The 24,614-nt window shown below is 46.1% G+C and overlaps 1 protein-coding gene across 4 annotated transcripts in view; it reads right to left on the reverse strand.

Moving 5' to 3' along the window:
- The window catches only part of IGSF11 (immunoglobulin superfamily member 11), a 104,349-nt gene that overhangs the window by 21,193 nt on the left and 58,542 nt on the right, over positions 1-24,614 (reverse strand). Inside the window, exon 1 of one of the 4 annotated variants that reach the window (XM_005146665.3) lies at positions 7,620-7,637. The exons of the other annotated variants lie outside the window; for them this stretch is intronic. The gene's annotated coding sequence lies outside the window, so the exon portion shown is untranslated. Of the gene's footprint in view, positions 1-7,619; positions 7,638-24,614 lie in introns of those variants that run through there. 4 annotated transcript variants of the gene reach the window in all.

Consider the following 24,614-nt stretch of genomic DNA (forward strand, 5'->3'; position numbering starts at 1 on the left):
AGTCTCTCCAAACTCTTTCCTTTCTCTTGAAGCAGGTACTCACTGCTCTCCCCATTTATTCTTAAAGCTCAGAGAAGCCTTGCTGTGGTTCCCAAGAGCTGGGAAAGGCTCACACCCAGGGTCTCTGGGTCCCATTTCAGAGTACTGCCCCTCACTCTGTGATCCAGTGGGAACAAATGGGACTCTTCCAAACAGCACTCCCTTCTTTAGCAGGAGTTGTCTTTTTGCAACCAGATCCTACCCAAGGGTGTCAAAAACATCACTGTCCTTAACATTCATCCAAGTGCCTTGGCAATCCTGGGGAGGCTTTGCACCAAATTCTGCAGGGTCAGCCCCAGTGTTGAGCTTGCTGGTGCCCATGAACACCTGCAGTTTTAACAAAGTGATGTGGGATGCACAGCCCTAAGGAGAAAACAGTCTGTGCCCAATGTGATCTGGACTGCCGCAGCTCACTGTGGGCAAAGACCTTTCTCAGAGGGCTCACTGAAGTATTTTGCATCATGAAAGGAAGAATTCATAGAATCATGGAATGATCTGGGCTGGAAAGGATCTTGAGATCATCCAGTTCCAACCGCCTGCTATGGGCAGGGACATCTCCCACTAGACCATGTCACCCAAGGCTCTGTCCAACCTGGCCTTGAATGCTGCCAGGGATGGAGCATTCTCTGGGCAAAACATTTTCCAGTGCCTCACCACCCTCACAATGAAGAACTTCTTCCTTATACCTAACCTGAACTTCCTCAGTTTCAGTCTAAACCCATCATCCCTTGTCCTATCACTATAATCCCTGATGAAGAATCCCTCTCCAGCATCATTTTACTCCCCCTTGTTCCCAAACTGCCCTATGCCACATGCTACAAAGGTTGTAATTTAGAAACATGGAGCATGAGGCTGAGCCCCCAGTTATACTTATTTTTTTGTGCTCCTTTCTTTTTTCCTGGGGAGGGGAAACTGAGGGACAAGGCAGCATATGCAGAGGGGTAATTTTACAATGATTTCTGGAGGCATTTGCTGTCTTATCAGCTGCAATCTTAACAACACTGCAGTGAAGCGAGCAGGTTTCCATCTCTATAGTCTGTGATATGACGATGTTTATTGTAATGGGTAAAACTTCCTTTCTAAGCATCAATGTTTTTAAGTCTCCTCAGCACAGTTGCACTAGCAGTTAACATTACAAAGCAGCCTCTCTCCTACCCCCTTTTCCTGTGCTCGCAGGCTTGTTTCTTTCCACATCCTCCACCTGAGATCATCCCCAGGAGGCTTCTCTCACCTGCAGACAGATGGGTCCCCACCAGATGAACCACTGTGCCAGCCAAGGCAAGGGCTGCCCATGCAGCTCCCATGTGAGGAAGTCGTATGGGCAATGAGCACAGCTCTTGGAGGTGATGTCCCCCCCATGGAAGTGCTGATGCCTCTCTGACCCTCCCAGATGGCATTAGAGGAGTGGACCTCTCATCTGCAGTGGAGACTGGTACCTGCTGTGTGAAAGGTACTGTGGGAGATCAAATACACTGTGCAGTGTAATGGGCAACCCCGATGTCACCAGATGCAGTGGAAAACAATGCAATCTGTCTCCAGCTTTAAAGCAACACTTGTCATCAAGGAGGAGAAGAAAAAACACACGGAAGAGATTAAACACATACAAAATGTACTTATCTCTCCCTTGTTTACAGTAACTTTTCCTGCCATATTTGCTAATGGCAATAATAATAATCACTGTAGTAGAATCATGCTTTGGCTTCTTTCCCAGACTCTATTCTTGTTCACTAGGTAGCAAAGCATCACCAAAACTTCACAGAGACCTGGTTTTGTAGGATTGGCCCCACCAACCAAGGTTTTGACAGTTTCCCATGGAAGCTGAGGAAACAAGAGAGGAGTGGAGGAGAGAGTCTTGGGGACAGATGAGTGACAGGCAGGAGAGAAAAAGGTGGCACATCTCCACTATATTTACCACGAGCAGAAAGTAAGGAGAGCAACAGTCATGAATGAAGATGCAATCCAGCACATAAACAGGCCTGCTCAGGATGCAGATATGTTCCCCCAGCAGGATCTAGGTGCTCCTGGGACACATGGGAAGCAAAGAGAAATAAGCCCAGGTCACTTGCCCATGCTTGTGCAGAGCTAAATGTGAAGCCTCACTCTTCAGAGCCCAGCTTGGCCGTTCATCTCCTAGACCAGGTTTCCTTCCATAGATTCAGTCCTCTACCTTTAAACTCATGTGCCCATCAATTCAAATTACAATTAAGACTCTGCAAGTATGGCAAAGTATATTCATGAACATCTGTTTGAATAACTCTGAATTTGCTTCTACAGTATTCACCCGACCTGGTTTCCTTGCCTTCTGCAAGTGCTCACACCAGCTCTCCCCTGTTCAAAGGTGTTAACATGAGGGAGATACTGCTGCAGAGGCTCATATAACCATGAAGATGGTTTTGGCTGGTGGAAGAGGGGTTTTCAGTCTCTGGTCCCCAGACCTCTCAGGAGCTGCAGGCTACTCTTGGACTCCATGAAAACCAGCTAAGACAAGCAAGCCTAAAGTCAGGAGGGTAAAACTTACTGCCTCCATTTGCCTGACTGTGAACAGGAGCAGCATCCCCTCACCCCACCAATGCTTTGTGCTGCTTGGGCATGTGGTATTGAGGTAAGACAGGTAAACAAGCAGAGAGACTGATGGAAGGAGCAGAAGCCATACCCTGAGGTCTACATGCAGGTTGAAAGTAATAACTACTCAAAGCAATAGATTGCAAACTAGAACATGACCTTAGGAGAAACACTTCTTGAGAAGCAGAGAGGAATAAATTCAGCCGTATACACCTGAGAGATCATAGAGCTAAATCAGCATGCCTTAAAACCCTCACCCCACAGAGACACAGAGGGAAAAGCTGCACACTGGATGCATCTGGAAGAGCCCTGTATCCCTACAGAGATTTTGGCTATCTCTAAGAAGGATGTGGAATGGCTACAGAACAGTACAACAGGGCAAGAGCTAAAGGAACCAACAGCCTGAGGAAGGTCAGTGCTACACTGGATAAACCTTAAAACAACAGCAGCTCAAAAGGAATTGTCTTCTGAGGCTGCCAGAGGGATGTTATTTATGTGCACAGTAAACACAGGCCATATGGAAGGGATTCAGCTTTAATAACAAGGTGGTATTGTGGGAGACTGTGCAGTACTGAGACTGGCACAAGGCTGCTGCCCATCCAGGGACAACTTTCATCAGAGAAACAGCTTTTTATAACAGCTTGAGCAGCTTTCATTACAGTAGGACCTACTGATCTGTATTTCTACACTCGTGCCACAAAATGTCTTTTCCAAGCTCTAGGAAGCAACACAGTGTTTCTGCTAGGCCAGTAGACAGTATTGCTTCAGACAGCAGCAACAATCCATAACCACAGAGGACAGGTAACAAAATTCCAGCTATCTTTAGAGAGTGGAAGTCTAACAAATAAAAACAACCTTCCATTAGTCTTGAGACACAAACATCCCTGGCTCAATGTAATTAAATGGGTTTGCTTCATACTTTTAATTGATCAAGAGGAATGGTGATGCTACCTCCACAATCCCATTGCACCTCAAATGGTGACTAGCAGTTCAGCACCTCCCTGGTAGAGAGAGAAGAGCATTGAGTATCTGGCTCACCTACCCTGCAGCCCTGTCAGTGACCCTCACAGCTCTTCTCTCCAACACCAGTATTGCCCCTCACCAATAAGAGGACATGGTTCAAGCAGTGTGGCTGTGCTCACCACTGCAACAGCACAATTGCCCATGGCTGTGAGAAGAGCAAGAAGGGGCAAATTAATGCTCCCAGGTTGAAGGGCATCATACGGATCCTCACTCTCCAGGACCTGTGCTCACTTTGCCATTCATACCTCCAGCTCTGTGCTATAAAAGCACCAAACATGGAGCCGTGGTATGGGGGTTAGCAGAGTGAAAATTCCCTGCCATAACAGCACCTTCCTCTCCAGTGCTACGGAATGAGGGTGCTCACTGGAGCTGACAAGGCCATGCAGCACCGATCCAGTGTTTTGCATCCTCCAAGAAGTGAAAAACAGGAGGTGGCAGGATGGTTTTCCTCCTGCTTTTTGGATGCTTGCACTTCTGACAGATTTCTCTGTGAGGGGCTACCCGAAAGCTCCATGGAGCTGGAGTGTCAAACGTTAACACTCAGCACTTAATTTGTGGTGCAAATCCTGTCAAATCCAATTGCGTCTCTTTGCCCCTTGGAGGCATCCCAGGCCCTCTCTGCTTCTGCAGGGGGCTGAGGCTTTAAGGAATGACCAACTGTTAAAGCGAGCCTGCTAAAGCAGCAGGATGCACAGCGTATGCTCCAGCACCAGGCATGTCCTCTCCCCTTTCTTCCCTTCTGCCAGCTCCATGTACTTACACAGAGTTGGTCAGCAGGGAGTACACCCCAAGAGGCTTAATTAAAGAACATATTTGAGAGCTCCAGGCACCATCACGCTAGAAGAAATAAGTGATAACATTAGCATCTGAGCATGAGGTTTTGGGGCTGAGAGGAGGGAGATGGGGCTGGAGGCACTGGTTGGGAAGCATCCCAAAAGCACAGGACCCCCTGCAGGAATCTGCTGTACTCATCTGTACGAGACACAAAGGTACCACAGGGAAAGGAGCCTTCTAGCAGTGGGGGATCAGGCAGGATTAAGTGGGAACCCATAACACACAGCAGATGCTTCTTTCTACCCCCTGTGAAAGGAGAAAATGATCATCATGGAGAAAGGAAGGTAGGAAATAAAATAGAGATAGGTATATCAAAGGGACAGAAAAGAAAGAGAAGACAGATAGAAAAATGCTAAGAGATAAATGTAGTATGGTTTTAATTTGCATGAGAAAAATAGTTCTCTTTTCCCTACCCATCATCTTTATTAGCAGCAGAATTTGCAGCGAGGTCTCAGACTAGCTATCTAGCTATGACAACAGCAAAGCTCGGAAACAAACTGCTCCTGGGAGGCTGTGAAAATTCCACATCAGGCAGCTTTCAGAGGCAGGATATAGAGCAAACCTGAGGCTTAACCAGGTACTTTGCCTTAGCAGGACACAAACCAGATCGGTGGCTCCTGTACTTTTGGCCCACTATCCACTACCTGATTTTTGGAGAGCAGCTGCATGAAATCACTGAGTTTCTAAAAGCTGCTATCTAATACAGTTTGCCTACATAGCGTTCAGCTCAGTCCCAAAGACCACAGACCAGATATCACTGACCTAAAAAGATACCCCAAGATCTTCCCAAGCCTCTGCAGCTCTCTATCATTGAACATGCTTTAACTGCAGGGACATGCTCCAAAACACATGAAGGAGGCCCACTTTGCCCCAGTGACTTAAAGTTTGCTCAGCAATGGTACATCTGTGGTAGGCAGACACTAGGAGGGGTAATCCTCCAACTCTCTTTCTCAATCCCACTGCCCAGCATCCACACCAGCACACAACACTGAGCCTGGAGATGGAGCACATCAGGCTCTGAACTGTGTCATTTCATGCCTATGGCCAAGAAAGACAATGGCATGAGAAGGAGTTGGTGGTAAGCAACTCTTCCTCCATAACCCTCTTCACGACACTGCAGGGTGAAGGTACATGGAAGAAGATGCTTCCTTGAACATCTTTCTTTGAATATCTTCTCAAATCAGAATTCTGACCAGTATCACAGTTATGGGGCTAGATGGGCCTGAGGCAAGACCCAGTAAAGCCACTGCCATTAAGAGAATGGAAAAGCAGTGGCTGATCTCAGGCAGAGAACAATTATGGCTAAGAAACCTCCTGCTGGGAGCACTGGAGCATGACAAAAGGTCTTAAATCTCCCTGCCCAGCATCGTTCACATTTCAAATCCTCACTTCTCAAGCCAGAAGACCCAAAAGGAGATTCCTCCACTTGCAGTGAGGAAAAGAAAGGGGGAAATCCCCTGCTTTTTTCCAGAAGAAGAGGGGCAGATCTCTTCCATCTGGTTTGACTTACCAGGTTGACACCAGCACAAAGCCCATCCACCCATTCTTGGCTCAGCAGTTTGCAGCTTCAGTGCTCAAGAAGAGGTCACCAGCTTAGCTTGATACCAAGGCACATTACTACCTGAGTCACTGTGTTTTCTTGCAAGCTCCCTTCCCTACTTTCCACGCAAATATCAGTACTTGTGGCTATTTGTGTCCTCAGGAAACTGAGTACCTGTGACAAGGGAAACTACCAGAAAGGAACACAAGAAGTAAATGGATGAAGATGAAAACGAGGAGAAAAAGAGTTTTCCAGCACCAAAACTGGACAAAAAGCAACAAAAAAGGTTTATCTTTCCTTTCCAGTCCTCTTTTCCCTCCCCTTTCCTCACAGTGAAAATTAAAAGCAGTGTTAGAAAATAATTAAAAACCACTTGTCCTGCTTCCTCCTCCTCCCTTGACCATTTTCAATAGAAAACATGAAATTAAGAGAAGAATGTAATGGAATGTAATAAAGGGAAAACCTGGACCAGCTCTGCACGACATTCTGAACATACAGGCTAGCCCCAAGCCCACAAGTATTTGTGCTCAGCAAAATTCAGACACAGCATGAGTACATGTATCTATAGTAAGTTTAATCCAGCTAGCATGCTACAACCAGCAGGGATACCATACTGGAAAGGACATTGTGTTCTTTCCTGATAGCAACTCACAGCAAGATCTGTGCTGCCATATACTCCCTCAGACTCTTACTCATGCTGAACAGAACGGATGCGACAATCCCATCACACCCTCCATTGCCCAGGCAGACAAAAATCCCTAAATGCACTGATCCAGTGCTATAACCTCATCCAGCAAGTGTCAGAGCCCCAGCTTTCAGCCAGGAGCAATAGAGCACTTCATGTACATGGGGCTGCTGTCAAAGGCACATGTCTCTGTGAGGTTTATTGGCTCTCTACCTCCCACTTGCTGGGAGGAAGCCAAAATGCAGGAATTTGGGAACTTGTTAACTCCGCATTTCTGCCTTGCTGGAACAATGTCTGGACATGGTCTACTGGAGAGCCTTATGACCACTCTGTTTGCAGGGCTGATGTTCAAGCCCAGGTCTCATGAAGCTGTTGCCCCATTGACTCACATGGGTCACAAGATCTACACTACACATTTGTCAGGGAAAGGAGGCCTGACAAGCACCCACAGAAGCACAGCCAACAGGCACCAGTGCCAGCAATGGCAACCACACTTGGACACGGAGCAGCTGGGTCGCAGTGCACCACAATGGCTAGCAGAATGAATGCAGGAGGTATATCAAGCAGAGGTGGGTGCACCAACATTAAAAGGGTCCACACGCCCTCAAATAGCTGAATATGTTTGCTCATATAAATACATAAACAGGGGAATGGCAACTGTTTGCTCTGGACCTTCCCCTAAAGCAGACTGAGGAGAACCAGGGTTGGGTTCCCTCTTTCTTTCAGTGAAGTGGTTCAGCAGGAGGAAGCAGATGAGGGAAACTGGCACTTGGACACATCTTCCCGTGGGAGGGATGATACATCAAGAACTGTCTGGATAAAGCACTGTTGTTCCCATCTGGGACAAGTACTGCTGCACAATTAGCTTTGTAAGCCCCCCCCCCATGCCTCCTGCTCCCTCATAAAAACAATCCTCTTGTAAAAACATTTACCCACCTCCATTTCTTTTTTTAGGCAGCATTTAGTTCATCCATGAAAGCACGAAAGGAAGCTGAGCTCTGATATACCACTGCATCCTTCCCTTTATCCCCATCCTTTCCCTCCGCACAGCATGAAGAACAATGACCTGAACCAACCCCAGCTTAAGACAATGGGTGTCTGTGTACTGACTTCAATGGAATTTGGATTAACATGGGATTGCAAAATCTCCAAAATTAATGCAACTGTAATGCTGTTAAAACAATGGCTCAAAGAGCAGAAGAGGCCTGAAGTGAAAAGTTTCCCCTGAAATGAAGTAAGCCACACAGCACATCTTGCATTGCCTATGATTATACCTTCATACAGAGAATGAAACCCAGTGCTGAACATCTGACAACAAAACCCAGTAACATAAACCACCATGCGTGCAAAGTGAACATGAAAAGTAGATAGCAATAGCTACCTGCCTCCTATTTATCCTCCCATTGGTACTGATCTCTTGTTTGCTGCAATGCTTTTTGTTCTTGTGCTTTCCTTGAAAAATTAATAGAACAAAAATGCTGGAAGACAGTGCATGTAGAACAAACACTGCTCTGACAATAGAGCTCAGAGAGCACCCAACTGTGTGTCAACCTCAGCTCCATGTAGCTGCTTTTGAGCCTGTTTTCCAATTCACCAGAGGTGGGGCAGGAAAGCAAGATGATGTTGAGGAACAGTGACACCTTCTCTCAGAGCTTCTCAGGTAATGTCCTTTGTGTGTGTTATCCCATCTGCACAGAAGAGAAACTGAGCTCCCTGGCTCCAGTTTTAATCAGAGCACCCATTAAACTGTGACTGCTGACAATGACGAATGACCTTTAGGCAAGAGATGTTAACCAGGAGCCAAGTACCTGCAGCTCCTGCCCCAGGCATCAAGGGTTGGCGGTTTGGAGTATTCCTTTCTCCAGTCCCTGGGATAATGCCATGTCTCAGTGTGGCCCCACAGCTTCTTCTGCAGGATCCAGTGGAACTGGGGGAGATGAATGGAGTCAGGGGGAAAGCAGACACTATTCCCACTATTTGCTTCTCTTTTGGGACCTGCCTGTTTTCCCCAAAACTTTCCAGGGAAATCCTGGCCATGTTTATTTTGGCTGGGGTGCAATGCTATTTTTAGGGAAATAAGTAAGCAGCTGAAGAGCCATTTTAGATTTTCATTTAGAACTAGGATTTATATTTTATTTGTTAATTTTGCTTTAATCTCCTTGTCCTTTATTACTCCCTGACTTTCACAGCTGGGGAGAGGAGGGTGAGGAGTAGGACCCTATGGATCAGTGGTGAGGATGGTACTGAAAGAGGGAAGAGAGTGAGGGGGAAAGAGTATTGTTGACAGCATCTGATCCTCTGATTAATGTATTTCTAAGCAGATTAACTGAATCCCAACTGCTCTGTGCCAGGGCTCTTCTCTAAGCTTCTCTCTCCCCAATGTAAACACAAAGGCATTTCCTCTGAGCACACAGCCAACACACTGACCATTGCCCTGGCAGACTCCCTGCCCTCATAGCACAACACCATGGGGCACAGGAGAAGGGGAGAAGCATGGGTTTATGGAAGTAACCTCTATTTTGAAGCATATTTTGTGCTCTTTCATCTCCCCAGGACTCTGGGTGACTCCTGACTTGTCCATCTTCAGGAAGCATGGATAAAGTGATGTGGGAAGATGAAGAAGCACTGGCTGATACAGTTCTGGTTCCAGAGGCACATGAGAACTCGTGATCTTCTTTTACTCTTTGCTTATCTGCAGCTTCTTTCCGTGGCTCCCCACATAGAGAGGAAGGGAGGGAGAAAGGTGAGTAAGAGCATCCCCAAAAGAGGTGATGGGAAGCACTAAACACAATCCACTGCTTCATGTCCTACGCACCAAAGCCTTCACTTTGACTCCTTGACAACATTGCTTTTTCCACCCAGTTTCTTGGTGATTTCATAGTCAGTAGTCTGCCTAACTCCTGCAATAACTATGTCCCATTTTATAGATAGGGAAACTGAACATGAAAGAGACTTGTCTGAGGTTACAGGGCAGCTCAGCCCCATTCACATGACATGAGTTACAGACATTCTCCAGGTCACAAGATCAGGCTTGGCTGAATAGGCCTTTCCTTATGAGCTTCCAAATTTAGCCTCCAAAAGTTTGTTTCCAGACCTTGTGGAACAGCTTCTTCACCAGTCCAGGCTTCGCACTTGTGCTTTGCCTTTATAGAATCACAGACTGGTTTGGGTTGGAAAAGACCTTAAGATCATCTGGTTCCAACCCTCAGCCATGGGCAGGAACACCTCACACTAGACCATGTCACCCAAGGCTCTGTCCAGCCTGGCCTTGAACACTGTCAGGGATGGAGCATTCTCTGGGCAGCCTGTTCCAGTGCCTCATCACCCTCACAGCAGAGAACTTCTGCCTTATATCTAACCTGAACTTCCCCTGTTTCAGTTTGAACCCATCACCCCTTGTCCTATCACTACAGTTCCTGATGAAAAACCCCTCTCCAGCATCCCTGTAGACCCCTTCAGGTACTGGAAGGCTGCTCTGAGGTCACACACACGACTTGAAACATTTCAGGTCTTATTGCACTGTACAGCACAGTGTTTTCCTACTAATGCCTTTTCATCAAGAAAATCACAAGAAAAGTCCTGTGCTGCAGATGGAAATGGAGATTGTGACTAAACAAGAATATACAGAGAGGGTTAAGGCTGTAGGGAAAAGATGAGGGCAAGCAGGGAAAAAAGCAAATGAATTTATATTGCCTAAGGCACTGAAAGGAATAAGAAGGGATTTACAAACTCATCAGAAGCAGAAGCAGCACCAGAAAGCAGGTAGTTTCATTAATAAATGAGGATGAGGATGAAATTAATGGTTGAGAAATGGCTGAGCAGCTTTTAAAAATCTGTCCTTAACCAGAAGAATAAAAAGAGGAAGAAGGTGTAAAAAAGCAAGTTTTAAAGAAGCCAGGAGCAAAAAGACCTTGAAGAATGATATGTTCACAAACCAAATAAAGCAAATGACATCCTAGAACTTAATCCACAGAAGACAGAGACATTTATTCAAAGTATTTTTCCCTTCAACAGAATTAATACAGGGCTGAACATTAAGCAATCCATACATACAAGCACCTGCATAAATATATGCAGGATCAGGAGCCTAATTTGTTATGGCAAGGCATTGACAAAAGTATTATCCCAGTGACAAATAATCTGACAATTTACATTGAGTTAGGGAGGCTCCACAAAACCAACCAAAAAGCAAATGTAATAAAGATTTTCAATAAGGAATAGAGCTGGCAATATTTAAATTCCAAGTCAGTACCTATCCCTAATGAAATAATGAAACGAATATGAAGGGGCATTAAGAATCTAAAGAATAAAAACACATGCAATGCACGAGTAAAAGTCTTTTGGATATAAGGAAGAAGTTCTTTACTGTAATGGCAAATGCTCCAACCCTTGTCAGTGTTCAAGGCCAGGTTGGACAGAGCCTTGGGTGACATGGTCTAGTGTGAGGCATCCCTGCCCATGGCAGTGGCTGGAACTGGGTGATTTTAAGGTCCTTTCCAACCCAAACCATTCAATGATTCCATGAATACATGTGCACAACTAGCATCCAGGGAAAAGCCATTAAAGGGAATTTGATTCTTTGGGAATTTCAAGCTTTAGGAATTTGAAGGATTTGACATTGCCCCACTGCATCAGTTTGAGCAGAGCCAACAGCCCACTGATCAAAAAGCTGGCCAGAGGTACCAAAAGAAAATACACTTTGTTGTACTGGAAAGTGATAAATGACATGCCAAAGGGTTTGCATCCATGTTGGTCTTATTAAACCAGTCACACAGGAAACCAGCACTAACTGTCCATGAAATTTGCAGTTGACACCCTACAGAGAAATTGCAAATATAATGGAAGACAAAGAAACAGGCCCTTGGTGAATACAGAGCTCCTTAAAATTAAGCATGTGTGTGGGCAATGGTCCGAAAGTTAAAGCAGAGAGTAGCATGAGTGGGACAGAGGATGATTGAATATGGACTCATCAAAGCCACAAGCTGAACCCAACAAAATAGGAAAATGCAGGTAATGTCCCTGCGGAGCTATAATCCAAAAGATGGATACCCAGCAGGAGGGAGAAAACACAGAAACTGTTTTGTTCTCTGAGACTTCAGGTTACAGCAAACAGAAAATAAATAACTTTGATGCTGCTGTATTAGCAAAACAGGCTCGTGTAATAGTGGGTGCTGAATAGAGGAGCATCCCAGTGCAGCAACAGGAGGGAGGAAAGACAGCACCATTTCAGTGCAACCAGCCCAAGGATTCTATTTTGTTCGTTCCATCAGTTTTTCCTCATCAGCAATAAATGAACAATAAACTAGAAAAAAGAACCAGAGGTGACTGATAAACAGGCTTGGGAGAATTTATAAGGAAGACTAAGAAGGGTTAAATGTGCACAGCTTGTTAAGGAACAACCCTAAGGAAGTAAACTGTAAAATACACTTGATGTATGGGAATGCTGCAGAGTGGAAGGAGGTAATAACTAGGATTTATGAGATTAAACTAGAAAGAAAAGAAAAATATAGACCTTACACCAGGCAATAAGTTGGCCTGGTTCTGCTTCTGCATCACTGAAAATTAGAAGTAACTCAACAGAAATGAAAGAAGGGGCACAGAAAATAGGTACTAAGAGCCATCCAGAGAGGTGGAGACATTTTTGGAGATCCTTTCCCTTTCCAACCCTAACTATTCTATGATTCTATGATCTCAGCTCCCAGGCTCCAGGAGCAATTTTGGTTGCATTGATTTGTTCCTTCCTTATAGGAAAAGCAGAGACTCTACTCAGTGTATAAGCCCTGGGCAGAGCTCAAACCTCTGCTGAGCCAAAAACAGCATTGCTGGGTATTGCAGCAGCTCTGGCTAATCTTATGCCCATTAGCAACATGTGTAGTTACATAAAAGAGATATTAAGGCTCTAATTCCACTATTCATTACCATTATTAATACAGTGACATACAAATACATTAAAAAGACCTCCTGTCCCTCGGGAGGTCATGTTTCCAGATGCTTGCTGACCACAAGAAGGGCTGGGATTGTGGCACAGTTGCTGAACTCCTCTAAGCACTACCATGCAGCATAAACAGACCTGACCTCTTCTCCTGAGCAATGATGAAAATGAACATTCTTTTTCTCTCATTAAAATTTAAGTCAGCCCCAACTGCAGGTACACACACAGAGCACTAAATCCAGGGAGGAATATCCTTGGGGTCCTATGTATTTTCAACAAGACAAATCCAACCCCCCCCCATCAGGAGACATCCACATCTGTTACTTAAGAGCCAATGAAGGAGAAAACAAGAGTAATGAGTGCTCAACAGCCCCAAGGACCTTCATATGAGCTGCTGCGAAAGGTCTGTGCTATGCAGGCACAGGGAAGGACAGATTACACTGGAGAGACAGGCACTGGGAAGTGGTAACTCATGTGATAAGTCTGGCCACCCGTTACATCCATTACCACAGGATGAAGGAGTGCTGCGATCAGGGCTTTCCGAGGCTTTGTCCACTTACTGAAATAAACAGGCATCACCTGCCTGAGAGGTGTCTTCTGGAGGTTAATACACTTAACATCCTTATTATATTCATTTTTCATGTCCTGATGGATAAATCCTGGTTTGCCCTGCCTTTATACACTCTAGTCTAAAGCAGACGGGAGGCGTATGCGCACTCCATACCATGTATTTGGGCAGGGTCAGATGTGGCACAGTGCTAAACATTCCCAGATAACCCAGTGGCAGCAATACTCAGTTGCACCCCATGGTCCCAGAGAAGCAAGCTTAGCTGTTTAGGGGCAACTGGGGACCTGCCTTCCCTTAGTGCCTGGCAGAAGCACTTCAAGAACTGCAATGGTTTTATCCAGCAAGCATAAAAGCTTCAATGCAGCTCACTTGCCCCACCCAGAGGCATTTTGTTCTGTGTCCTGCAAGTACCAAGTTCTGCAGCCTCCAAGTTCCACAGGAGAGAAGGGCAGATAACAGCCGTATCGCTGAATTAAACCCAAAAGCAGCGATGATGCTAGTCAGGGAACCCTACAGACTTGACAGTTAGGAAGTTCTGTCCCTCTAGAGCCTTTCTTCAGGCTCCCAGAGCTGTGGAATTGATCTGGAAATCACTTTATTAATGATCTTCCTTTTTCTCCCCTTGTCCCCAAGCAGCAGCATCATTTATTAATTTATGATTAAATGAATTATTGATCCTCACTGCACCTGCAGTATTGGCCACTGTCCTTCTTCCCCAGGGAGACCTTTGACTGATGTGAGAATGGCAAGATGTCAGAGGCACAAAAAGAGGGAGAGAAGAAACTCACTGTGTACAGGACCCGAGATAAGCATGCTCTGCACTGAAGTGCCCAGCAGCAGAGGATGGATGCAATGCACCAGGACACAGCAACGGTGTCACCTTCTCAGACAGCAATGGGGAAAACAAAACAAAGTGCAAAGCCAAATAGGTTCTGATAAGGAGGGAATGAGCAGCAGAGCTATTCACTATCCTTCCGCATGTGGAGGGGTATAAAGAAAAGGGAAGGAAGAAAAACATCTGACCCAAAGCAGAAGCTTTGGTTTTACTCAGAAAAGTCAAGCTGCACTTCTTTGAATACATCACTGAAAAAACCTTCCAGGCTTTTGGCTTTTGCCTTGTGATTACAATCAACAGATGGTGATTATTTCACAGGCTGGGGCATCTGGTCAGCTCCTAGCCAAATATAAAGACCTTTGCATGTTTTCATCAGGCATTCTGGGCCAGAAACAAACCCAAGGTTGAAAGCAAAAGAAACAAGGTAAAAGAGAAGATGTATTTAAAGCCACCTTGCTTTGGAAGTACTTCCTTTCCAGGTGAAAAGAAGGGTGATTGGAGATGTGGGGAGGGAACACATACAGTATCTTCACAAGAACATGCCCCTTGCACAAATAATCAGAGCTCAGCACTCCTGAAACTGATGGAAATTTCTGAGCCAGAATCTCTCTGTCAAGAATTAAACCTAAACCTTGACCCTTTATCTGGGCTTTGAAGGCTAGATAAACCTTCACCCTTTTTTCTAGCACTTTTCATCCAAGCACTATAATGTGCCTCCCCCTAAAAAGCCAGGCAAGTTTTACTCCATTTGAGAATGAGAGGAATGCATCAAGGTACTGCTCCTGCTTTTCATCAGGGGAAAAGGATAATCAAGCTACCACATGGAAACATCCTCTCCCCATTCATCTTTCCTGGCCAGAAGAGCTGTGATACCCTCCTTCAACTAACTGCACAGAAAACAAACCTCCTGATCCTTACCCCTCCTGAAGCCCTCACCTCCCCATGAATCACTGCTTGCCCCAACCCCAAGTGATGTATGCTGCCTCTGTGCACCTGCCCACTGCCCACATACTGAACCTACAGCAGGGAAAGACCTAATTGCAGAAGACAAATATCCCCTTAGGTGGGAGGCGCAGGGCTGTGTTTCAGGGAAATGAATTCTGGGATGATACCAAGGAAGTTGTGAATGCTCCATCCCTGGCAGGGTTAAAGGCTAGATTGGACAAAGCCTTGGGTGACATGTTCTAGGGTGAGGCGTTCCTGCCCACGGCAAGGGGTTGGAACTGGATGATCTTGAGGTCCTTTCCAAACCAAACTATTGTATGATTCCATGACAGAGGCTTCCAGCATGCCTGTGTGCAACCCCCCTGAAGGAAAGCAATGATCACGTCTGTTTTTCCCCCACCACAAATCTGTAACACTCTGTTAGCCTACAACTCTGTTTCATCCTAAGCATAATATTGCAAGTTCTACCTCCGAGCAGCACAGGCAACTACAAACCTCAGGGAGGTAAGTGGCTGTTGTTACCTGCATCTCACCCAGAACCCCAAGAGATAACCCCTCTGTTTGCTGCATAGGAAAGCAAGTTTTTATCACCTCCCTGCTCTCCCCTTTGCTGTTGGTGGCACTGCAGGCCCAGCTGCCCTCATCAGCAGAGCATCTTCAGAACCCTCATTGCTATTTTGCACTACAGGACAATGGTTGAGAATCAGGAAGGCACACAGCCAGAGAGCAGTTTTGCCAAGAAGACAAAGCAAACACTTTCTGCTCCTGCCTTACACTTGCCTCTGAGTTACTCAGCCATTGCTTGCTAAATTAAGACCAGCATGGTTGGCCTTAAGAGCCCATCCTGTACCAAAGTCACAGCCAACCGTGACTTCCTCATCATCACCATGGGGCATCATCACCCTCCGGCAGCTTGTGTAGAATCCTTGCCCACTGCTCACAAACACTCAAGCCCTGCTCTCACGGGCAGCATGAGGAAAGAGATGAGGATCTCCTCCTCCAGGTTCCCCACCATCACAGCTTGCATTACGACATCCCTCTAAACAGTTTCGGATTGCCTCCCAGGAAAAATGGGCGGAATTTGGCCATTTCATTACGTGCTCGGCAGGACAACAGGCAATAGCAGAATTAGATGCTTGCTCTCTAGCTGAGGACAAGCGACAGGGACACCCTCCAGCCCAATTTATACAGTAGCATCAGAGGGCAATGGCAAAAAAGGGCCGAAGTGGTGCAGGAAGCATGGATGTGTAATATGGGAGTGAAATCTCTACAGAGAACACACATAGGTCATGGGATGAAGGAAAGAAATAGCATTACATGCAAAAGGAACAAGCTTGGCTCTGAAATAAAAGAGCAGCAAGCTACCCCACTGCCTCCTATTAAACTGATGCACTACATGGCTGTGCCTAAGGTTTCTCAAGATAAAAACACTCATTTCCTTAGAGACAAAGGTTTTGACCTTCACAACCTTACCAGGCCTGTGCGCCTTTACTCATTTCAATTTCAGATTAGAATCTCACATTGTCAGTACCTAGGGGATTACTGTTCTGTCGTGTGCAGCAACTGCAGTTCATAAAGGTATCGGTTACCCTCCCCCTTGCTCACAAAAGCAAGGCAGATCTGACCAGATGGCACATGCTCCTGCGCTCTGTGTCAGGCTGCATTAATTCAGGGGAAATGAACTCTCCTCCAAAACTATATTTATTTCAGACACCTCCATGCCCAATTGCTGGGCTGTCCTCAGGAAAACCTAGAGCCAGCTCTTTTCCATGTGCTTAGCAGGGTAAAAGGATGGCAAAGGCCTTGCTGGATGCCAGGAAGAAGGAGTACACACAGGATCTCAGGTGGATGGGAAGTATTTCAGTGCCCCTTCCACAGGGCTTTGAGGAAGCAGCTGTTTCCATAACACTCAAAGCATCATGAAACAGAAGATGCTCCCACACCTCACTGGACCATCCTGGTGACATCTTAAGGCAGTGCTACTGGAACAGCTCAGCCTTTTTGGGAAGGTTGCATTAAACTGCCTTGCTAGGATCAGGAATGTGATTCCTCCGAGCAACAGAGAAAGGTGAAAGCTGTTCTTGTGTGGTAGAAGGTATGCAACCTGAGTTACTATCTAGATCCAGCAATTTGAGAGCTTCTGCAGGGTTTAGACAAGGCTTTTCACCTGTTCACAGCTCTGGCTGTGCTGCCCATTGGTGGCCCATTTCCTCCATCTTCTGCTGGAATAATTCTCCTGCTTGCTGGAGATAGTATAGAGAGTGTACTGGAAAGGGAGTCTGTGTATGAAATGCCCTTTGTTCCTCTCTGTAAAATGATATTTACTGTCTTATACAGCACATATAACAACACCTAAGTGCTATACTATAATTAGTAAAATCATGCAGAGAAACTGTTCATGTGGATAATGATACTTTGCGTCCTCCCATGTGGGTAGTTTAAGGTTGAATTAATTCATATTTGCCCAGCTTTGAGAGATCTATGGAAGAAAGGCTATTGTTATGCAAATAATTATTAATAATGACTCCTCCCATGCTGCTCCCCATTAAATGTGCTCAATTTTTAAGTCAAAGAGTATTTTTCTCCTTGCTGCAAGACAAAATGAGTTCTACCAAAGGAAATGTTGGTATCAGTGTACCTGGTGAGGGAGGACAGCTCTGAAATGAGGGTGCTTTTCTGAAATTGAAGTCTTTGCTTCTGCTTTGCTCCTTGCTATGCTACAAGCAATATATGTGACCCTGGAAATCACTTGGAAGAGCAGTCACACTGACTATTCAAACTCAGGCACGATTCAGAGGATCTCAATACAGAGGTAAGCCCATACAGAGGGAAATTCAGACCACCAAGTACCTTATAATTTACACAGAGATGAATAATTATCTTAATTTCACAGGCTGAAGCACAAACACTTTTGGCAGTAAAGCAACTCTTTGTGGTATGACAAGTATAAATACTCCACGCATACAATACCCAAGTCCTACACTAAGTAAGGACAGGTGTCTAACGAAGACAGTGTTTAAGAACACCAGAGTCTCAATACAATGTAGGCATGAGGGGTTTGATATCACAACCACAGATGTGCAAAACAGCTCCACAGCTGGCTGCTAATTTTCCTGAGAGGTCTCCCACTGTGGATGGAGGCAGAAACACACAGAGTAAGTAGATGAGGAATTTCATATTGGATAAGGCTTCTCCTAGGTTGCAAGGTATATAGTGAGCCACATAGGGATCACACCAACACAGTACCCACTGGACTGCTGCATGACATGGGCAGGACAGGTTCTGAGAGGCTAATAGGGACCCCCAAGTCACCACCCTCCATCACTGACATTCATTTCTGCAGGGTTCCCACTGCACCAAAGCTCACAGATGCCTGAGGGAAGACACACAGTTTGAGATGGATGTCTTCCTGTGTCTTCAGCAGCTGCAGACACTAGAAAATCTGCAGTCTGAACTTAGCTCAATGGGGGTTTGAGTACCACAAGAAACAGAAATGATGCCTGCTCTTCCTCCTGTGGTTCTGCAGATGCAATCCAGCTAAGCATCAAGGAAAACTGATTTGTGCCACATGAATGAACAAGTATGATGTAAAGGCACTCCTGGAACTGATGTGGTAGGAAGACTACTACCCTGCTTTCACAATAGCTGTGATAAATAGATGGTAATCATTGCCACAGACAGTACAGTGTTCAGATGTGTGCCCTTCCTCGAGGTCCCTGGAAGAATGCATATTGTGTGTGTTTGCATGAGGAATACAGCCACCCCACTGACTGCATAAGCCTGTAGGTTTGCTCACTCAGTCACCAGGCCAAGGCACAAACACTTGCAGTCCACCTGCAGTTACCCAAATCCTTCAAGAAACAGGCATTGCAGTATATGCTGGTGTAGCTTCCAGGAAGAAAAGCATATGCCCTGGGCCCAACAGAGCAGCGTGTGTAGGATGTGATGTTGAAGGGACTCCCCAATGTTTTCAGCAAGCTGATAAGAAACATCCTAGAAGTATTGCTTGAACTGTAGCATATTTAACCTAAGAAAGCTCTTCCTTGTTCTATTTCCAGACACCAGGAGCAATGGCTTCATGTTCTGACACACGTGAATCCCTTCAATGTTAACTCCACAAGCAGCAGTAAGCAGAGTGGGCAGTAAGGACTGATACTGCTGACATTTTAGGTAGGTCTCAGTAGTTCAATCACATATGGATTTTTATTTCAGCCCTAACAGCTTTTATTTAGGCTATTTCCCACAAAGAGGTTTGTGTCACTGGGGTCTGCTGTAGCAAGACCACTTTGGATAAGATAAAGCAATTCTGATTATGGAGGGCTTGTGTAAATGGACTTCTCTAAGAACTGAGATCAGTCTTTAAAACATCATACCTGGTCTCCCCTATAACAAGTAAAGATCATAGACCACTTCCTGTTGGACAAACAGTGTCCTAGGATTCAAAAAGGAGCACAGCTAAATATCTTTAAAGATCAAAACCTGTTATACATGAGCAAAGTCCTCTCTTACCTACACAGCCACAGGACTTTAGCTAGAAACTTGCACCTCTCAGGGGCTTTAAAGACATTTAGGTCTTTCTGCCTAGAAGAGCTCATGAAAGCTGCACAGGAGAGGGCACTGGGTTGTTAAGTCCAGGCAGGTCACAAGGATTAGAACTTCCCCCTTTTCTTTTCCCTCTCTTGGACCTACTTGCAAGAGACCCACCCAGCATAGAGATACAGGCAAGAAATACACTGAATATTTGGAAATGGCAGCAAAGATGCCAAAACTCAGGTGTGATTAGCCTGCAGGTAGTGCTTAAGGTTCAGTTTACTATCCCAAGTAAGGATGCTATTCATGATCACAGAAACTATGTGATTGCCATCATCACAACAGGGCACCTACTTTCTCAGTGCTCTGGTTAAACTTATTCTTTCAAAGAAGAACAAAAAGCTCCTTGAGCAGCAGAATGCAGAAGCCTGATTTCCTACAGCTGCCTGGTGTATGTGGCTTCTCAGGTAGCCAGTAACACATCTGAGATCCCACTTCAAAAGAACTAAGTAGTATCTTCCCACCCGTCCCCAACAACCCTGAGTTCTCTTTCTTCAATGAGTTACTCATGAATGACTGATCCTCAGTGACTTTTTAGTTCTTCATGTAGAAAGCATCTCTTCTGCAGAGGCCTATTTTGCCACTGGGGTATGTTTTTTACCTGGAGTCTACGGGTTTCACTGGTAGGAGTGGCATGCACATGCAGCTCCGGTTAGGGAACAGGCACAAAGAGAAACATTCAAGAAGCAGAGCAGCAGGCTCGTTCTTGGATGTGGTTAGTTGTCTGATTGCTTTCTTGTTAGACTGGTCCTTGGGGGTAGTTGTGACATATGACTGCAGTACAAACATTGCAGGTAGTCCCTAGGCTGGGAGCTACTCAGGATGTAGTACAACCTTCACGCTACAGGTAACATATGAGCAGCATCAGAAGAAACAACACTAATTAGATTACTTATGAACCCTGAAAAGACCAGGCAAGAGGTGAAATGAGAGACTCCAAGACCTAGAGATTAATCACTGGTCAGTGAACTGGCATTGGCCTTAGCAGTTGTGTCTATCTGCTCTGCACAATGCAACTTGAGACTCAAGACCAACTGTAATGGACACCCCCAGCACACATGAAGGACAATAATTTCCCATGCCATGGCTGCCAGGCTATGAGAAATGCCAGTACTTTGTGCAGTAGCAGAGGCACAGACAAGAGATCCTTTCCAGATTTTACAGTTTAGGGATCCTCTAGACCTAGAAAACACATCTCTGCTCTCTGAAAGTTTTGATGGAAAAGCGGAAAACCCTAAAACATCTTCTGCTAGTTCATACATGGAGGAGAGCCCACCACAGCCTGGTTACAACACATGTTAGAAATGCAGGAATTAATAGTATGGCAAGATGCTTTTCGCAGGGAGAAATGTGCAGTTTCATCTATTTACAGCAACGCTCCACACTCCTTTCCTACTCCACCAGCAGCTCAAAAGATGCACAACCAGCATGAGACAGCTGTTTTGGGATTGGCCTTTGTCACAGGAAAAATGCTGGTAATAAAACATAGGCTTGTGAGTCACTCCGGCCAACAGGATACCCCAGTATAACTGAACTCCCCATTTACAGACTGAGGCATGAATCACTGACCTGACCTGCCATGATCCCATAGGCAATGAATGAACAAAGCGGGAGCAGGGGCTCTCCCAAGAGGAGAAGCAGAAATGAAGAAGGCACATCTGCTCTCCTGCTGCTCTGCATTGTCTTATTGCAATCCCTCCTTCTGCCTGCAGTCTTGGGATGCACACTTAGCACTCACGTCAAACCTCCACATACACCACTGATCATGGATCAGGCTTCACAGGATGCTTCCTGCTTGTTTGTTTGCAAATGCACATCATTTTTAAGAGGAAGAGGCAGGGGGGCAGAAGGATGAGTGAAGGCTGTCGCTGTGCTCAGTCTCTATGGAAATAATCCACAATGCTAATACGTCCTAAAATGGTAATAAAGCCTGTGTTCTCTTATGTAATCCCATAGTAAGAAAGAGCTCTGTCGGCTTGCTGACAAATGATATCTCTGTAACCTTGGAGGGGATTACTGCTAAAAAACACAGGGTGGAAAACAAAGCGACACACACACAGACCCACACAAATCCATCAGATACAGCAAAAGGACAAACAACTCCTGTGTGCTGGCCTCATGATATTGTATCTCTGCCATCAAACAGGGAAAGGAGCTCGTGGCAAAGCAGCAGCCCTGTCCTGGCTCCTCCTTTCCTTGGATCCCCACTCCCTCCGCAGACACCTCAGCACCAAAAGCAGGCAGAAGGCAGGTTTTCCCCTCTACTGTCCTCCTTCCCTCCCTCCCCCAAAATGAGCATTCAAAGCCCCGGCAGCTGGCCAAATCCAGTTTGCCTGCGTCACTGATGCACGTGGATCCACATCTGTCCTGCCCAATGGTGATGGAGACAGGGCTACGTGCGTCCCTGAGGAGGATTCATGCCCCCAGAGCCATCAGGTTGTGCACCAACAAGAGAGGAAACACACTTTATCTGGGCACAGCTGAACTGCACCATAAGCCTTAGAGGTACAGGGATACAGGAGGTTTGGGGGCATGGGTACCCTCATTTTGGAGCTGTCTGAGTTTGGCTGGTGAACCTTAGACCAAAGCCAAGCACCTCTTTGCTCTTGTGCCTCAGGTACAGGACAGAAATAAGGCACCACCAGATGTAAGTCATGCTTCATGAGGGGAACCACAGCATACAGGTAGCTCTTTCACCACCTCCCTCAACTCCTCTCTCCCCCTCTACAAACAAGGAAAGGGATCCATCAGGCTAACCTGGAAACCTATCAGAGGCTCAGGTCTAACACAGTAATTACTTGAACAAACACCCGTTCTCATGCAGACCAGCTAGCCATGAGCTCCCTCCTCCAGGACATGGCAACCAGACAGTCAGGAGGCTGACCCCAGAAAAGACAACTCACATGCCATCATATGAGCATCAAGCTCTTATCTCAGTGCCAGCAAAGGATGGTAACTATTCCGGTACCTCTTTCCCACAGATGAAAGCATGGGAACACTTAATGGAACATCAGAAAACTTCCTTGGGAACAAGTGATGATATCAGGCAGTTTCCATGCATGACTAACCATTCACCCTTTCATGATAAGCTGTGTTTAAGAGACTTCTAATGTTTTCCCAGACAGCAGAAGATTAATGAATAGGGAGCCTCAAGTTAGAGAAGGCTCCTGAAGGCAGGAGAAAGACAATTCCAAAGGGAAAAAGTCAGTCCTAACACTTGAAAGGATGTTATGACACTTAAAAGCTATGTTTAGGGAGCACAGCTTTTACCAGTCAGTGCATGTAGAGAGCTCTAATTCATACTCAACGCATGTCTGGGAAAGAAAGGGTTACGATCATTATTCACAGCAGTCACATTTTTTTAATTAATAATGTTGTAATTGGTATTGACTTAAACCAACTGATGACAGTCTTATGATGAGCCATTCCCAGCCAAGCTTCCTACCAATTGCCCTCGGGTCAGGAAAACACTGAACTCCATTATCGGGCAGAAGCTTTCTGCTCCGCACCAGTCTCCTTTGTGGGCCATGGGGAGGTCACCCCGTTCAGGAGATACATCCTTTCTCCAGCCCTTTCTTGTCAGGACCAGGGCTGCACTGAACCTCTACACTGCTGCAGCCTGGATCCCACAGCATCTAAACCACAGCACTTTCTGGTGCAGTGATTTCCCTATAAGGAACTATGATTTGAATAGGTGATCTCACAGTCAGGGCAGACAGAGCTCCTTCCCAGTGCCACCCTGGTGAAGAAAGCAAAGGCTAATCCACCTTCAGGCATTCATTTCTAGGCAGAAGAAGGAGCAAAGGCAGTAGAAGTCCCCCTCCACCAAGTTGTGCAACATACGGTAATTCTGTACATTTCTGACATAAATGCAATACACAGCTTGGACATGTCTCTCCAAAGCAAAAAGGCAGCACCAACAAAGGGCAGCACTGACTCTGAAGCAGCCCAAGCCATGACCTCACCTAAGACAGATCACAGCTATAAAGAGAGCCCTGGGGCAACAACCATTTCTGACCTGAAGCGCATTTACAGCAGATTTCGGATAAGATTTACATCCAGAGAGAACAGCACAAGTCACCTGGGTACCAAAGGCATCACAGCAGCCCCTCCATAAGGCTCCCCATCCCTGCTGCAGCACCAGGCACACCGAGGGACAGGGAAGGAAAAACTACAGGTCTAGCATCAGGATATGGCTCGGGGTATTCCCTAAACCAGTTCCTTGTTTCCTCCCGTCCTTAGCAGGGCCGGAAAAGTTCCTTTCCCCTCCTAAGCCTCGACAGGGCTTCCTTCATAGTCGGGAGGATGGATCCCCCTCCACTACCCGGGAGCAGCATTAGAGGGCAGTGCGCTGCCTTGGAAACGGGATGCGTGCGTCCCCCCAACCCCGGGCCAGGACCGCAGGCACAGCCAGGGCAGCGTGTGTCCCCCGGCTGACCCTCAGCATCGCCACCGAAGGAGGGGGCCATCCCTAAGCCGCCCATCGCAGGTCCCATCCGTCCATCCCCACCTCGCCGGCAGCAACAGAGGAATCCTGCAGAGGCTGTGTTTTAATTAGAAAATGCCGGGTTTTAATTAAATAAATGTGAAGCTGAATAATGCATTCGGGAGAATTGCCTGAGCTCTCTCGTTCTGCAATTCAATCTATTTTGTGCTGTCGACACACTTTTGGGTTCCACGTGCCAAAGATTCTTGCATTGATCACTCGGAGCTGCATTGCAGACTTTGCCAGGGACAAAGCTGGAAGCGCTGGCTGTTGAATAAAGGGCAGTTGGAACTTTTCACAGCTGGGGATGCATCGGAGGCAGCCTCTGTCTGCAGCAGAGGAACTGGGTTTTGAGCACCGAAGTTCTCCCTGACCTTAAGTGGAGTTCAAGAAGCACTCCTGAAAACTGGGCCAAAGAAGAGGACAAGAAAACAAGCTGTCCCAGCTATAACTAGGGGTAGAAAGCTAGTAAGCATGCACACACACATGCAAGTGAGCACATAAACCAAGAGGGTATCTTCGCTCTGCAACAGTGCAAACACTTCATTGATTTCTTGAGCACGCAATTGTTAATG

The sequence above is a fragment of the Melopsittacus undulatus genome, chromosome 2, assembly GCF_012275295.1.
Source record: "Melopsittacus undulatus isolate bMelUnd1 chromosome 2, bMelUnd1.mat.Z, whole genome shotgun sequence".
Taxonomy (NCBI): Eukaryota; Metazoa; Chordata; class Aves; order Psittaciformes; family Psittaculidae; genus Melopsittacus; species Melopsittacus undulatus.